This window comes from Balaenoptera physalus, assembly GCF_965194825.1.
Source record: "Balaenoptera physalus genome assembly, chromosome: 10".
Lineage (NCBI taxonomy): Eukaryota > Metazoa > Chordata > Mammalia > Artiodactyla > Balaenopteridae > Balaenoptera > Balaenoptera physalus.
The window spans coordinates 94,391,138-94,408,156 of record NC_138889.1 but is presented as its reverse complement, the minus strand read 5'-3'; the positions used below and the strand labels follow the sequence as shown (position 1 = coordinate 94,408,156).

The window sequence follows — 17,019 nt, the reverse complement described above, 5'->3', positions numbered from 1 at the left end:
AAAAAACTAGAAAGATTCAGGATCCAGTTCAGTTTTCAGGTAAATACAGAACCTCAAGCAAAATTAATAGTGCTAGAATCTAATATCCACAAGTGTGTATTATAGTTTCTACTGAACCATAATTTTCTCTCTAAATTCACCCTTGTTTCTACCAAAGATGGCCAAAGTAAGACTAATTTGTTTACAAAGTAAGTCTATATTCATTAATCTTGGCCTGGTTATTTACATAAGTACAGAAAGAATAGCAATAAACCATATAGGCTCTTTTACATCTGCTTTGCGGGAATTTTTACTGAGGAGTTTACCGGTTGAACTTTTAATAGCCTCTTGAGGCTACAGAAATCAAGCCAAACATTTGCCATCAGACTTTGACTGAAATACCTATAGATTTGTGTGGATTCCTCTCTTCTTGAGGTTCCCCCATACATTCTGAGGTTCCTTGCCTTTTCAGGAAGGGACCTTCCTTACTCACGTGGTTAGGCTGCTGGCAACCCTGTAAGGCTACTTGTCCAAGTGGCTTTATTGGTTCCATAAAGTCAACCTTAGGTCCTTAAAGCTGTCTGGTCATATGTGAGTCTATGTATTTATCTCTCAAATATGTCATTCCAGTCAAAGCTTTGGTAATATAACAATATTTCCAATTGTGTTCTGTTATAAGGAGAACAGATTCTTATTGAACTTATGCAAATAGCTGTATTGCCAAGAACGTAAGAATACTCACTGAGCATTTCTGAATTTGGGGGGGATCAGGTAGTGAGAAAAGGATAAATTTTCAATTCTGCTTACAAAGGTATAATTTACCAAATTGCTTTAAGTCATAGTTAGCTTAAGAGAAACGAGAAAAAAGTTTTCCTTAAATCTGGAGAAACAAAACATTTAAAAAATCAATAACTTTTCAAATTAAAAAATAATAAAAAATATTTGTCTTCCTTGGTTCGTTCAGTCCCATATAATTAATTCTTGTTTTGCTTGATCTTCTGTTAGAAGTTTTATGAAGCCATCAGTTTCTCCATTAGGGTTCTGTAAATTCTTACCCAGTTTAGTGGTATAATTTGAAAGTCATCAGAAACTTGTTTTTTAGAGTACTTGTTAGATATCTTTCCAAGAATTTCACTGAAGATAAAAGACATTTGCAAGAAGCTTTTATAAAAGCATCTAAGTAAAACAGTAATTGTCTGTGAATGATAAAAGATTTTAAAATGTCCGTCATTAAAGATCTGATTATTCACTATAATGCAACTGACAAGGAGATTTGGTTGTCTCTGTAACATACAACATTTTAAGATAATAATTGGAATTATGACTGATAACATTATGTTAGGATATATCCAAATTTTAGAAATTCCATATGATTTTTACAACATTTATATTAATAACATTTGCTTATACAATAAAATCTAAGAAGTTTTATCATCATTTATTTAACAATACCTCCCATATAATTTAACATACCAAATAAGCCTAATTCATTTAATCTCTCTCATAAGGAGAGAAAACAAATCTTTTGAGGTGTTCCAGGAGCCCTTTGGAAAACCCCAAAGTTAGTTTTAGGTCAATAAGACTTCATTCAGAATTTGATTTTGGGGAAGTTTGTAAAAAATATCAGAAAGGTTTTAAAACACTTGGTCAAATAGGATCATAGGTCACTGTGAAATAATACTTAATTATCCATTTAATCAAAGTGACAAAGACTTCATGGGAAAATAAGGAAAGTTAAAGAGTTGTAAAACTCTTTTAATATTGGAAATATTCATTTTTTTCTTCCTAAGTAATAGAAGACATGATAAAGACAAAATATTGAATCTTTGTTTTTCTAGGCAGATTACCTAAAGGTAATGAAATCTTTGTTTGCAATTTCTCATTAAGAGCGGATCAATAATCTAAGAAAACTTTGTTCTTTTCACAGAGAAAAAAACCAAATATTAATTTTGTACCAGCTTACGTTTGATATTAAAACTCATTTACTTAATTAAATTTATTCCAATCTTAGACCTAACAATACATAAAGTCCCTTTTCAAATATTCCTTTTTTATTTTTCTCAAGTACAGGACAATTTTGCTCCAATACCCTGATCTTTTATAATATCTACAAGCATTTTGAGAAGAATAAGTGAGTTTGGGGATTGGTAAAGATAGGTGGGGCTTGGCTTGTTTCTAGAGTTGCATTTCTGGTTTTTAGAGATTTGCAAGACAAAGATAGTTGTTCTTTTAGCCCTTGAATATTGACTTCCAGCTGGTCTATTTCTTGATTATTTGTGGGAGTGCCTGGGGAATTACCAAGGAGATTAGATGATTTTTCTTTCCTTTAAGAAAGGGAATTTATGTTGGATCTTTGTTTTAGGTTTAATTTCTGTTTGTTCATCTTAATAAGGGACTCCATAAGGTAGCCATTATATATGTAATGTGTGTGTGTGTGTGTGTCTTCTCGTTTCAATCTGACCCTCCCATAAGTACCAACATAACAGCTGTTTATGATGAAAGCTCTCCAAATACTTCCTTTCAAATATAGCCAGTTTAAAGATCCATCATCTGGTTATTGATGAGTGGGCTCTTATATTATTCTCAAATAGGGACCCAAGCCAATAAGCCCTTTTTATGGCTTAATCAAAGATGCAAGGGACATCTCACAAGAGAGTATGTCGCCCTCACAAGATCCAGACAGTTCACTCCCAGAGTTAGTGTAAGAGAGTAAAAGCCCTTTGCTGGTATAGGTGGTAAGAATGGTGTCATGAAAATGGTGTCTCCAGTTTCCTATGAGAATGTGTGACACATCAAGTTATAGATCTACTAATCTATGACTCTGAGCAGACTACTGGAATGACACTTTTCTAGCACTAATAAGTAACGAAGGTTGAGATGACAAAGGCCCCTTATGGACTAGGACCCCTTATGACAAACTCCCCTGAGAGCTGGCATGGCTGGACAAAGAGAGCACTGCTTGACTTCTTGTTCAGAACCCCAGTCTATTCAGCTGGTCACCAGGTGCACCCCAGTAAGTGCACCTTCTAGCTGGCTGAGACCAGAAAAAATATTCTCACTGGTCACAAAGCTAAACTCTCAGGACATGGAACAGACAAAAGGAAAATCTTCGTCCAGTTTTTACATGGGAGACCCACAGCAAGGCTTGTCTAAACAGACTCTGGTCTGATGAAGCATGAACTCAACAGTCTGTGAGGCCAGCTCAAACAACAGCAGGCTTTTAATGGGTCTATGCCTGCTGTTCTTTTCTATAGTTCTTCCTCCTTATGACAAAAGACACAACACAGAGAAACAAAGAAAAATAATTACCATCTCTGGGAGGAAAGGATCTATAAAAATTAAGAGTGTTCATTTACCCAATAGCAGAGTCACTATGACCCAAGGATACCGTTTCACAAATATTATCTCCAGGTAATCTAAGTTTAGAAAGAGAGAAAAAGGACTCTCACCACTTTTTTCTTCCATCTGACCCTGCAGGCAGAGATTCAGGAGGCTGACTTGGTACGAACTGTTACCTTCTGCTGAAGGTCAGGTGTCCCGGGAGCAGTTGGGGGAGGGGAGTGGGGGATTGGGGTCCAGTCAGTATCCTGCTGACACCACCAAGTGTCAGGGAGGGGGAAATTTCCCCCCTACCCCACTTGAGTTCTTTTGGTAGGTCTAATAACTAAATTCACACAAGACAGATTGACAGGAGATAAAAAAAAAAATTGAATTTATATGCACGGAGGTCTCATAGAAATAGGACCCCTGAAGTGACCAGGGAAAGCTGTTTTTATATCATTTTTAGACAAAGAAATAATTATTTGTGAAGATTTAACCGAAAAGGGTGGGGCTTATGCTTGGGATAACAGACAAATAAAGAAGTAACAGAGGGTGTTTTCACATCTTTTTCTTTGGTATTTTAGGTTAATAGCTTTATTATTTTTTTCTCATTCAACTGCATAAGTTTATTTATTATTTGAAACTGTTTACAGCTTTCTTAGCCTTGAATTCCCTAACTCCGTGATAAGGATGCCTTCTATCCTCCTGCTGTAGAGAGGATGCCTCACATGGCAGATTTATTTCTCACTTTCAGGGGGAGAGAGGAGGGTCAGAGTGGTTTTGTTTTGTTTTGTTTTCTTTTAATATCTTTTTTTTTTTTTCCACCAGCTGTTTCTCAAGTAACTTTAATTCAAAATATTTAATATACCATTGAAGCATATTTTGGGGCAGCCTGCCCTGGGCCCCGACAACACCCTTCAAGAGATTCATGGGTAACAGCCTGTAATTTGATCATGACACTATGTTTGAAAGAAGTGGCCTCACCTGGCAGCATAATGTGATCCAATTTTCTTTGTTCATTTTATATATAAATTTGATGAGATTCTTCCACGACACATATGCACCATCTAAATTTGGCCTACCCTAGTCCTTCACTGCCATATCTCTATTCTTCACTGTACTCACAACCATCTGTGATTGTCAGATTGTTTTGTTTTGTTTTACATATTTGCATATTGGCTCTCTCTCCTCCCTGGAATGTAAGATCCAAGAGGATAGGTTCCTTATCTGGCTTACTCATAGTAGATCACATTACTAAAAGAGAACTCAGTACACAGCAGGTCCTTCTGAAGATTAGTGGAATAACTAAATATGTTTTAAAGAAAAATGAATGATTTATTGAATAAAAGACATTTTTTCCAAAGAGGAAATGCAGATAGCCAAAGGCACATGAAAAGATGCTCAACATCGCTAATCATCAGGGAAATGCAAGTCAAAACCATGATGAGATATCACCTCACACCTGTCAGAATGGCTATCGTCAAAACAAAACAAAACAAAAAACACACAGATAACAAATGTTGGCAAGGATGTGGAGAAAAGGGAACCCTTGTACACTGTTGGTGTAGCCTCTTTGGAAAACAGTATGAAGGTTTCTCAAAAAACTAAAAATAGAATTACCACATGACCCAGCAATCCCACTCCTGGGTATACATCTGAAAAGAACAAAAACATGAATTCAAAAAGATACATGCACCTCTGTGTTCACAGCAGCATTATTTATAATTGGCAAGATATGGAAACAACCTAAGTGTCCATCAACAGATGAATGGATAAAGAAGATGTGGTATATATATACACAATAGAATACTACTCAGCATAAAGAATAATGAAACTTTGCCATTTGCAGCAACATGGATGGACTTGGAGGGCATTATACTAAGTGAAATAAGTCAAACAGAGAAAGGCCAATACTGTATGATATCACTTACATATGGAATCTAATAAAATACAACCAACTAATGAATAAAACAAAAAAAGAAGCAGCTTCACAGATATAGAGAACAAACTAGTGGTTACCAGTTACCGGGGTGGCATTATAAGGGTGAGAGGGTGGCAGGTACAAACTAGTGGGTGTAAGATAGGCTTAAGGATGTATTGTACAACACGGAATATAGCCAATATTTTGTGATAGCTGTAAATGGAAAGTAACCTTTAAAAATTGTATAAAAAAATAAAATAATATTTAAAAAAAGACATCTGTAGATCATACTCTAGGAATTATGCTGAATAGGATTACTAAACTAGTAGGATTACAATACAATGCTTTCAGTGACTACTTCTAGGGACCACACACCCTTACTTTTTTTATAACCTAAAATTACAAAATGCTTTTATGTTAACTATCTCATTTGATGTTTGTAATTATTAACCTTGGACATCCCAGTCCAAGCCCAATTCTGCCCATTATATACCAATAGATAAATAATATAATTTTAAGAAAAACAAATATGGAGTTGAGAGTAATAATCATTCACTGTAATCAAGCAAACAGCAAAGAAAAGTATTTAAAAAGTTAATAAAGTCCTCTTCTCTTCTACTGGGCATTGTAATTGGACTTCTCTGAAGTAACCAGCATTAACAGAATGGAGTCTACCTTCCAAAACTTTACTAAGGTTTCAAAAGCCCTTATGTCAGTTCCCTCCAGTACTCCCACTTCACCTTTGATACACATCTATCTAGCAGTGAAAAGGAAGTGAAAAGGAAGAAGAAACCAGAACAATAATTTAAATAAGTCCTTTGTTTAGGGAAGCCTTTTTTTTTTTTGGCCTATTGTTTTTTTCTTTTAATATTATCTTTATTGAAGTATAGTTGATTACAATGTTTTGGGTGTACAGCAAAGTGATTCAGTTTATATATATATCCTTTTTCAGATTCTCAGATTCTTTTCTACTATAGGTTACACAAGATATGGAACATAGTTCCCTGTGCTATATAGTAGGTCCTTGTTGTTTATATTATATTATATATAGTAGTCTGTATCTGTTAATCTCAAATTCCTAATTTATCCCTCTTCCACAATTTCCCCTTTGGTAACCATAAGTTTGTTTTCTATGTCTGTGAGTCTGTGAGTCTATTTCTGTTTTGTAAATAAGTTCATTTGTTTCATTTTTTTAGATTCCATATATAAGTGATCTCATATGATATTTGTCTTTCTCTGTCTGACTTCACTTAGTATGATAATCTCTAGGTCCTTCCATGTTGCTGCAAATGGCATTATTTCATTCTTTTTTTATGGGTAAGTAATATTCCATTTTATTTATATATATGTGTGTGTGTGTATATATATATATATATATATATATATATATATATATATATATATATAAAATGGAATATTACTTCTTTATCCATTCATCTGTTGATGGACATTTAGGTTACTTCCATGTCTTGACTATTGTAGATAGTGCTGCTATGAACATTGGGGTGCATGTATCTTTTCGAATTAGAGTTTTTGTCTTTTCTGGATATATGCCCAGGAGTGGCATTGCTGGATCATATGATAACTCTATTTTTAGAAGTCTTTTTTTTGGCCTAATGAGTTTTTTTTTTTTTTAATATTTTGAATAGATTCTCACAAGATTCTTCTGTGCCCTAAAGTAAACATTAAATTTACTAAACTAACCAGAATGAGGAAGTAAACATTTTTTACTTGTAATTGCTCCAGACTTGTTCTCTGGACATCCTACCTTATGCTAAAAAACTCAGTCTCCAACATACAAACTCACTTGCAGAGAGAAGCCCAGGAAACCTTAGCATGCGCCAAGGCTTCCTAAGTTGCCCTGGCTCTTGCAGTGCAAAATATTTCTTGCCATAGTCCAAAGGATATCTTTCCTCACTTAAAGGAGGACTTTAAAAATCCATTCTCTGAGAAATGTACTCCTTTAGTCTAGATGAATCTTTGCTTTAGATTATCTTTTGATTTCTATTTCTATTTAGGCTGTTAAAAAACAAAATTCAACTGAGTAAATTTTAAATATCTTATTGGCTTTATTTAGCAATTCATGAACTGGGCAGCATCCAATCTAGCAGACAGACAGGAGCTCTGAGGAGCTGTACAAAATGAGAAACTTTTAGAGTCAGAAGGGAGCAGAAATGAGGAAGTTATGCTGGGCGAGAAAGGGGATTGGTTATTGCAATGTTACTTTCCTTTAGGGGACATTTGGGGCCTATCAGGCAAATTAACTAACTAGTACTGATCTGTTGATTCCTGATTTACTGATTTGAGATTCCATTTCTGGGAGAGCCAAAACTGTAATTAAGTCTCAGTTTGGTGACATGGGGCTTAGCATTAACAGCTCCATTTGGAGACTGTTGTCTTGTTTTTAACAAGGCTGATATGTAAAATATTAAAAAGTTTTAGAACAAAAGAAATTGAGAGCTCAGAGAACTTGACACTCGTGTCTTTTATATAAGGAATAGGAGAACAAGTGAGACATAGTAGCTTTACTCAGTCTCACAATCAGTGGCAAACCAAGACTGAAATCCATGAATCCAGATAGTTTCCAGAACTACCTGAAAGATGCATTTCTTATATGAACTTTCAAAACCACATGAAGGCTAGAACAAGCAAACCAAAATATCATGTGGCAATCACATAAAAGAGGGGAAAGAAATCAAACCATATATATTTTTAAAACCAAAGAAATAAATGATCAGAGGCCTCGTCTTAAGAGGGGAATTATGTGAAAAAGGACAACAATTAAAACAATTGTTATTATTCTGAAAACAAAGACAGATGGGTAGGGGTAGTTAGCACACTGTACATTCCTGTTCAGAAGAGAATACAGCTGAGAACAGGCAGGTTACACACAAGCTGAATCATCCCTCCCCTCATTAGTTTCTTTTTTTTTTAATTTAATTTAATTTATTTTTTTATACAGCAGGTTCTCATTAGTCATCAGTTTTATCCACATCAGTGTATACATGTCAATCCCAATCTCCCAATTCATCACACACACCTCCCCCGCCCCACTTTCCCCCCTTGGTGTCCATATGTTTGTTCTCTACATCTGTGTCTCAGTTTCTGCCCTGCAAACCAGTTCATCTGTACCATTTTTCTAGGTTCCACATATATGCATTAATATACGATATTTGTTTTTCTCTTTCTGACTTACTTCACTCTGTATGACAGTCTCTAGATCCATCCACGTCTCAACAAATGACCCAATTTCATTCCTTTTTATGGCTGAGTAATATTCCATTGTATATATGTACCACATCTTCTTTAGCCATTCGTCTGTCGATGGGCATCTAGGTTGCTTCCATGACCTGGCTATTGTAAATAGTGCTGCAGTGAACATTGGGGTGCATGTGTCTTTTTGAATTATGGTTTTCTTTGGGTATATGCCCAGTAGTAGGATTGCTGGGTCATATGGTAATTCTATTTTTAGTTTTTTAAGGAACCTCCATACTGTTCTCCATAGTGGCTCTATCAATTTACATTCCCACCAACAGTGCAAGAGGGTTCCCTTTTCTCCACACCCTCTCCAGCATTTGTGGTTTGTACATTTTCTGATGATGCCCATTCTAACTGGTGTGAGGTGATACCTCATTGTAGTTTTGACTTGCATTTCTCTAATAATTAGTGATGTTGAGTAGCTTTTCATGTGCTTCTTGGCCATCTGTATGTCTTCTTTGGAGAAATGTCTATTTAGGTCTTCTGCCCATTTTTGGATTGGTTGTTTGCAAACGAATCAACGGACAAAGGATTAATCTCCACAATATATAAACAGCTCACGCAGCTCAATATTAAAAAAACAAACAACGTTCATTAGTTTCTTGCAGAGAGGACGTAACTACCTAATGGAAGGGTAAGCAGGCTGTTCCGAGTTAAGTAGACTGATTTTATTTCTTAACATCTATCTTCTACCAAACTCAATAGTGTCATCTTCAAGCAGAAAGAGTGTGCATGCCATTCTTCCTTTTCACTTAAAAGTGTATCATTTATGATGACTAAGAATTCTAGAATCAAATCTAAAAGGGACCTTCAGTGGCATCCAGTTCAACCCCCTCCTTTTATAAATGAATCCCAGAAAATTAATGAAACAAACTGGAGAAAATGAAAGTAACACTTGAGCACAGCAGGCTGTTCGTTTTTGACTTAGATAAATCAGACTTCTATGGCCTTAGAAGCTGAACCGAAGTGAATATTTGCTGGAATTTAAAACGATAGAAATGAAAAAGCGTCAACCCATTTTTTTATACTCTGTGTTCCATGGTGGCATAAGCTTCTGAACTCATTTGGAGCATATTAATTAAATTGACCCTAGGGCAGGATAAATTAGAAAACAATTTGTGGGATGTTTGTCTAAGAGGAGAGGAGTTTAAATAAGCTATAATATTTATAACCTCTCTTTATTCCCAAAGCACACAAGTGCATACATTCTTCTATATTTCAGTTTTGTCGGACTGAGTGCCTAACTTTGTATTATCATTCTCATTTTACGGTTAGGGAGAATATGTGACAGAGAGGAAACATTTGAACCTGGTTAATTTTTCTCTTAATTCTGCCTTTTATCAGTCCAATCTTTAGCTGCAGAATACAGCCTAATAAACTCTTGGCCTTTATAAAATTGATGCCTCTGACAAACTGAGCTGGGAGCATGAAAATATTTCCCCAGTGTTTTTTGCAGCTTCCTTTTTTTCTAATACTTAGTTTCACTTATGAGGTTGGGGTTAAAAAACAATCTGTTTCAAAATATGAAATGGACATGTCTGAGCAAATATATATACATATTAATTTAATATTATAGTTTATAATAGAGTATGGGAAGAAAGAGCTCCCTGTGTTACGCATCTCAACTACTGGTTCCTTTGATAGGTATTTTTATGTGTCCACTGGTTAGGCTATGGTGCCCACTTGTTTGGTGAGACACCAGTTTAGATGTTTCTGTGAAGGTATTTTTTAGATGAGATTAACATTTAAATCAGTGGACTTTGAGTAAGGCAGATTACCCCTCATTATGTGCATGGTCTTCATCCAATCAACTGAAGACCATAAGAGAAAATACTGAGGTTCCCCATGAAGGAGGGAATTCTGTCTCTAGACTGCCTTCAGACTCAAGACTCAAGACAGTAACATCATTCCTGCCAGAATATGTATACAAATATATATAAAAATATATATATGTTGTTCTGGAGAACCCTGACTAATATAATTCCCAACTTATATAAACAAATACTAAAAATTTAGCACACGAGGTAACTACAAAATCCAGGAGTAAATTTGTATCTCCTCCCAACTGCGATGCTCTTTAAACCTGAGCTCTAGGCTATCAGATGCTTCTAGTATAAATGTCCACTCAAATGCTTTCTTACTACTAAATTTACACATCTTTATCATATCTAGCCAGTAAGGAATTCCTTTACTTTCCCAGGAACTCCATCATGTACTTAAAAACACAAAAAGCAAACAAACAAAAAGAAGAAACACACAATGATTTCAGATGTGATAACCTCGGAGGGATGTACATCTCTATTACTATATAGCATGCCTTGGCCTGGCTTTGTGTTGCCTCTGTGTTTTTCTTGGGGTGTGTTGCACCAAGAGATGGTATTTTGGCACAGTTGGGGTCCTGCAAAATTGTGAAAATATCAAATTTCTTATTATACTACTGTCCATTTGTATATACTTTCTCCTAATAATCTACTCATTTCTGTTTAAGGGCATATTTACAAATATCCAATTCTCTTGATTTTTTCAACAAATGGAGCCCTAGAAAGAGCACATCCTCAACTGGGGAAGACAGCAGAGTCAGTACCCAGGCTACTGTTCCTATGTTTCCAGAGTCCTAAAAGCTCATACTTCCCTCTCCTTCCCCTCCCATCATATATATTTACCATGCTCTGCTGTGCTATGTATGAGCTTTACGTAGCAATGCTGAGAGCCTCCATTTGTTAATAATATTGTACTAATGTTAATGTAGCAAAGATGCATCTGAAGTCATCTTCATCCCAGCGCATGCCCTACCTACATAATTAACAAGGCAGCTCTGTCTAGTTCAGAATAAGGATGATTAAAAGGAAGAAATCAGTCACAGAAGCAAAACCAGTGGGGGCAAGGAAGAGGTTTTAAAACAAAGAAGGAGGGAAAAAAAGGGTTTTCAACTTACTCTGAGCTTTGCACCTCTTAAACAAGTCTCCCACTTTACTCTCTGCTCCCAAACCTGGCTTCAGCAAAGCTGTGGCAGAATCCACAGCCAATCTCAAAGCAGAGGTCCAGAGGGTGTGGGAATTTGGCAGTCCCTCTCCAAAAAATACACAGCTTTCTTTCCTCAGTAATGGCCATGTGGATGCATCTTTTCCTTGAAAGAAAATTGAAGCTCATATGAATCAAGTCAAACATTCATGCCTGATCAAACAAAAGCACAGTCTGTGAACATATAAATGATCATATATTCATTTGGTAAATTAAACGTGACACGTCCAGGCCTATGACTTGAAAGCATTGTGGTTTAAACTGAAATGAACAAAATTTATTTGGGAGGAGAAGAAGAAAGAAATTAAAGAATAAAACACAAAATACAAATTGTTTGGAATGAATTGAATATGAATCTCCAAAAGAAGATATTGAAGGCAGTGGTTCTAATTCATTTGATCAAGTAACCCTTTGTTCATTAAAAATGTTGAAGGTCTGTGGAGCTTCCCTGGTGGCACAGTGGTTAAGAATCCACCTGCCAATGCAGGGGACACGGGTTCAAGCCCTGGTCTGGGAAGATCCCACATGCCACGAAGCAACTAAGCCCATGTGCCGCAACTACTGAGCCTGCACTCTAGAGCCGGCGAGCTACAACTATTGAAGCCTGCGCAGCTACTGCAACAAGAGAAGCCTGTGCTCCGCAACGAGAAGCCACTGCAAGCCCGTGCATCGCAATGAAGAGTAACCCCTGCTCGCCACAACTAGAGAAAGCCTGAGGGCAGCAATGAAGACCAAATGCAGCCAAAAATAAATAAATAAAATAAATTTATTAAAAAAAATTGTTGAAGGTCTAGGCTTTCCTAGCACATATGTTGGCAAATTTTGCAAGGCTAGTCTTAAAAGAAGTGGCCAGAGGTCTACAAATTTTCCTTTACTTGGACTCATTCCCAGCCCTGAGTTGATAATAATAGTATGAAATCTACAAACTTTTCCTTTACTTGGACTCATTCCCAGCCCTGAGCTGATAATAATGGTATGAAATCCTACTCACCCTTGATAGCACTACTCAAAAATCAGCTTCTTGAAGTTTTGTCTCACTCCCCATGGAGCAAGCTACCTTCGCTTTTTGGTGCCAATTTAAATTGAACTCAGTATCTGTGGTGAGTATTTGTCAGTTGCCTTCCTAGGATCTGTAGTATGCCATCACAACATCCTGCTACCACACCTGTCCCCTCCATCAACACACACACATAAACATTCACACCTTTCTCTAGCCATCAATACAGTTGTCTTCAGTGAGGAATGTGCCTCTTTCCCCATTGTCAGCCAAGTAGTTTGGGACAATTTACCCAGCCCCAAGCTCTAAGGATCGGTCAGCATGTCTCATCCCTTTAACCACAACTGCTTGTTCAGTGATAAGCACAAGCGTCAATTAAAGCCAGTAAAAGAGTAAACCTTAGGCCTTGTTTGATGACCACTGTCTGAAACACTTTATTTTACAAATGACCTAGGAAAAGGGTGATGTGAGACTCAAAGGCTCTCCTGCCATTTTTTGATCACAAAAGGACCTGTGGGGGGGGGCTTCCCTGGTGGCGCAGTGGTTGAGAATCCGCCTGCCAATGCAGGGGACACGGGTTCGAGCCCTGGTCTGGGAGGATCCCACATGCCGCGGAGCAGCTGGGCCCATGAGCCACAATTGCTGAGCCTGCGCGTCTGGAGCCTGTGCTCCGCAACAAGAGAGGCCGCGATGGCGAGAGGCCCGCGCACCGCGATAAAGAGTGGCCCCCGCTTGCCACAACTGGAGAAAGCCCTCGCACAGAAATGAAGACCCAACACAGCCATAAATAAAATAAATAAATTAAAAAAAAAAAAAAAAAAAAAAAAGGACCTGTGGCTGCTGGACTTTTGGAGAAGGCGCTTCTGTCAATAAGAATGACAGCATTTTAGAAAGAGAAACTTGCTCCTTGGTGCCACTGGATCAATTCTAGCTGAAGTTACCTCTACATTTTTACTTTGTGGTTGTACAAGTCAGTGATTCTCCTTTTTGCTTCATTCTTTTTAATGCTCTATTTTAATGATTAGTAAAATATAGTCTCCAAACTGAAAAAAAAAAATGTCTATGACTAGACAATACATATTTGTTTTGTGTGTATTTATATCTCCTCCTGTGCCCCTTCATGAACTCTTTGAGAGCAGAAATCCTATTATCTGTCTTCTCATCCCCATATGTTTACAAAGCAGAATGCCTAACCCATAATTAATATTCAGTAATTTTTGTTGAATTTAAGTTAATCTTTCTCAGAGCTTCTTGTTAGTTTTAACACTGTGTATATTCTCTTTAAAGGAAAGAATGTAGAATCTGAAACCTACACCTTTAACTTAGATAACATAAAGTCATCTGGACTGTGTGAGGTTTCTTGAAGTTTAGAAGCAAATCTGGGCTCCCAGTTGTCTTTGAGATAATTAAGATATAAGCCACATACAGTGTTCTTTGCTCCACTCCCTTCTCCTTTGCCATGGGTATCTGATATAATTGATCCTAGACAAGATCTTAAACTCTTAAGTTATTGATGGAGAGGATTTTTAGTTTAACCCTCCATTACTATGACTGAGATTTAATAATTGGAGTTCATAGACTGGTATCACCAAAATGGTGCAATGTTGAGAAGACTTCAGTTTGGGTCACTTATAATGACCATCCTGAAAATATAGCAGACTCCCTGTTCAGGAAAATTATTTTGTCATTCACATGGGTAGAGAATATTCAGAGATATCATAGACAAGTGGAATGAAAGGAACCATTCTAAGTAATATACTGTCTGGTCTTCTTCCCTTCCTTCCTTCTTTCCCTCCTTTCTTTCTTCCTTTTTTTTTTGTGTGTGTTTTAAATTCATGTCTATGTTTATTATAAAACCCATGTCCAGTTTTCAGACTTTACTTTTACTTTATTTCATATATCTCTTTCTAATTGATGATTTCCCAGCTGTTATTTACTTTAAAAGAATTATTCCCACCCAATAGAATGTTTGTGCAAAACTACACACACAAATTTTTAGGAAGATAGTATAGTATAATGGGAGGGTACAAAGAAGATAAAGCCTTATATGCTCTAGGCACTGAGATGAGGGTTTATATTAAGGGCTATTTCATTGAGTTATCAAACAGGTTTGAGAAAGAAAAAAAAAAAACTGAATTACCTCTAATTATTTGTTGAGCACTAACTATATGCCAGACACCATACTAAGTACTTTCATTAACTCATTTCATCTTCACAGAAAATTTTTCAAGTAGTTTCTTGTATTAGCTCCATTTTACAGATGAAGAAACCAAGGTTCTGGGAAGTTACATGTCTTTCTTGAGATCACACAGCTAGCAAATGGAAGAGCTGAGATTCAAAGCTAGGCAATCGGGCAAAGGACTATGCTTGACTTTATCTTACTAGCTTATGGCAGAGACAGCATTCAGTACCAGGATGGTCTGAGTTAAAGTCCATATGCTTTCCATACTCCTCCGCTAAAGTCCTGCAATTCAGAAGTTCTGAGTTCTCTTTCTGGTTTTGCCATGAATAGTGTGTTCTTGAACAAGCTGGTTAACTCTGAGGGGTCTCAATTAACTCCTCATCAGGTTGTTTGTTTTTTTGGTGTTGAGTTGTATGAGTTCTTTGTATATTTTGAATATTAATCCCTTATCAGATGTATCATTTACAAGTATCTTCTTCCATTCAGTAGGCTGCCTTTTCATTTTGTTGATGGTTTCCTTCCTTCTCTTTAGTTTGACATAGTCCCATTTTTTTTCTTTAACTTTTGTTTTTGTGTCCCTTGCCTGAGGAGACAGATCCAAAAAAATATTGCTAAAACTAATATCAGAGTGTACTGCCTGTTTTCTTCTAGGAGTTTTATGGTTTCAGATCTTACATTTAAGTCTTTATTTTGAGTTTATTTTTGTAAATGCTGTGAACAGTAATTCAGTTTCATTCTTTTGCATGTAGCTGTCCAGTTCTCCCAACACCATTTATTGAAGAGGCTGTCTTTCCCCCATTGTATATTCTTGCCCCCTTTGTTGTAGATTAATTGACTATATAAGCATGGGTTTATTTCTGGGCTCTCTATTCTGTTTCATTGATCTATGTGTCTGTTTTTGTGCCAGTACAAACTGTTTTGATTACTGTGACTGAGGTTAATATCCAAAATATACAACTCAACATCAAAAAGAAGACATAGAGATCGCCAACAGACACATGAAAAGATTCTCAGCATCACTCATCATCAAGGAAATGCAAATCAAAACCACAATGAGATACCATCTCACACCTGTCAGAATGGCTATCATCAAAAAGACAACAAATAACAGGTGTTAGCAAGGATGTGGAGAAAAAGGGGCCTTCGTGCACCATTGGTGGGAGTGTAAATTGGTGCAGCCGCTATGAAAAAGTGTGGAGTTTCCTCAAAAAATTAAAAATAGAACTATCATATGATCCAGTAATTACACTCATTGGCATTTACCTAAAGAAAACAAAAATACTAATTTGAAAAGATAGATGCACCCCAATGTTCATTGCAGCATTATTCACAATAGCCAAGACAAGGAAGTAATCTAAATGCCCATCAGCAGATGAATAGATAAATAAGATGTGGTATATATACATTACTCAGCCATAAAAAATGAAATCTTGCCATTTACACCAACAGATGGATCTAGATGGTATTATGCTATGTGAAATAAGTCATACAAAGACAAATAATATGTTGTCACTTATATGTGGAATCTAAAAACAAAACAAACAAATAGAACAAAACCAGATTCATAAGTACAGGGAACAAATGTCTGGTTGTCAGAGGGAAGGGTGGTGGAGGGTGGGCAAAACAGGTGAAGGGGATTAAAAGATACAAACCTCTAGTTATACAGTAAATAAGCCATGAGAATTTAGTATACAGCATAAGAAATATGGTTAATAATATTGTAATAACTTTGTACAAGGACAGGTGGTTACTAGACTTACCGTGATGATCACTTCATCACGGATGCACATATCAAATTACTATGTAGTACACCTGAAACTAACGTAATATGGTACAACAAAGGTTTTTTTTTAATCAGTACAGTCTATAGAAAGAAAAGTTTAGGATACTGTTTTGAAAAACTGTTTACCATAGTTATATTTACTTAGAAACAGCATCTGGGTTTGCTGCCAGTAGAATGAAATTGGAAATGAAGTTATCTTACTATTCTTTTCGTATTCTGAGGAAACGTACTTGGTTGCTTCAGTACAGCTGTGTCTGTAGCAAGGCTTTTCCCATTCATTCATTTATTCATTCATTCATGCTCAAGCCTGTAATATAGACCCTGAAGTGCTTTAGGCCCTAGAGGTACAGCAGGTGAAAATGGCGAAGTCCCTGCTCTCATGCATCATCTGTTCTAGTGCATAATCTATGGTTGAAAATGTCTATAGATTTTATTTTATTATAACCTTCGAATGTGTTAAGATTTTAGTGAATTAATTGTTCCTTACCTCAGCTTATTGCAGATGTCTTTAAAATGTGATGTGTCTGTGGACAGAAAAATGCACACTTTCTTTAGGC

At 36.4% G+C, this 17,019-nt stretch overlaps 1 protein-coding gene across 10 annotated transcripts in view; it reads left to right on the top strand.

Moving 5' to 3' along the window:
- Window positions 1-17,019, top strand: part of LRRC4C (leucine rich repeat containing 4C) — a 1,215,963-nt gene that overhangs the window by 873,716 nt on the left and 325,228 nt on the right. The gene's annotated exons all lie outside the window — the stretch shown is intronic.